General features: G+C 38.5%; 1 protein-coding gene across 1 annotated transcript in view; it reads right to left on the bottom strand.

The window, feature by feature from the left end:
* Positions 1 to 371, bottom strand: part of LOC107083133 (somatostatin receptor type 2-like) — a 5,542-nt gene extending 5,171 nt beyond the window's left edge. The window contains exon 1 of the mRNA XM_015372134.1: positions 98 to 371. The gene's annotated coding sequence lies outside the window, so the exon portion shown is untranslated. The remainder of the gene's footprint in view (positions 1 to 97) is intronic.
* Between the last annotated feature and the right edge of the window lie 755 nt (positions 372 to 1,126).

The following is a 1,126-nucleotide window of genomic DNA, read 5'->3' as shown; positions in this document are numbered from 1 at the left end:
TAGTAAAAAAAATTGTCCACTAAACTGCTATATTTAACTATACTGCTATATTTATGCAGACTGACTAAAAAAGAAAAGAAAAAAAAAAACATCTTACCTGTGGCTGGGTTGAATCGCATTGGTCAGAAAATATGCGGCACTTCTTCCGAGTTTATGTCTGTTTATCTCCTCACGTCAAGGTATTCCTCATAACCGTGCCTTACTGGTTTCGATAGTTGAAATGTTTCCCCTCATGATCCCCTAACGAGTTGCGTAAAAAGAAAAGAGAGAAACGACGAGGCTCTGATGCGCTCCTGGTGTGGCGCGCGCCGCGACTGTCTCCAGCTGGAGAGCGCGGGGATGTTAAAGGACACGCAGGAGCGACGGCGGCTGTGGAGATTCACCTCTGAGCGGGAGAGAGGTGCTGCTGGAAACAGATACCCATGTCTTCGAAAAAAAAAAGCTGCTTATTCAAGCGTGGTTATTAATGGTCTCTGTTCTGTTGCGCCTCGACGCACTGGGAGCTTTGAGCACATGATGAGAAGAGAGAGAACTTGACATGTCAATAAAGTCATAAGTGAAAATACAACAACAGAAGTCGGATCATAGAAAGATAATAGTTTTTTGACGCACAGCATATCCATGTATGTTTTAGACACATGGGAAAGTAAATATGGATTACTACAATAAGAATGGTCCTTTGCTAAAGGAGGCATGTGGCATTTTGTCACGTTTAAACCTAAAAATTCCAAGGTAGGCCTTGTTTTATTAAGATTTTCTATGATAGCCTTACACATGACCTTTATGGACAAGTGGCAAGAAGAGAGCTGTTGCTGATAGAAAGATCTAATCTATGCAATTTGGCTCAAAACTTTAACACTCTAAATGTACTGTATTAGGATATTTTTTTAAAGACAGAGAAAAAGAAGATACGGAAGAAGATTAGGGCCACTGTAAAAAAAAAGTTAACTGATTTTTAAATTGTATTTCAGTTTAACTTTTTTTCTCAGAATTTTGACTTTGTTCTCAGAATTCTGAGATTAAAGTCAGAATTCTGACTTTTTTCTCTGAATTCTGACAATAAAAAAGTCAGAATTCTGAGAGAAAAGTCAGAACTCTGAGATTAAAGTCAGAATTCTGACTTTTT

Source organism: Cyprinodon variegatus, unplaced genomic scaffold, assembly GCF_000732505.1.
Source record: "Cyprinodon variegatus isolate N-32 unplaced genomic scaffold, C_variegatus-1.0 Scaffold69, whole genome shotgun sequence".
NCBI classification, from domain to species: Eukaryota; Metazoa; Chordata; class Actinopteri; order Cyprinodontiformes; family Cyprinodontidae; genus Cyprinodon; species Cyprinodon variegatus.
Note: the sequence above shows the minus strand (reverse complement) of the source record. Positions and strands in the feature narration are given on the sequence as shown.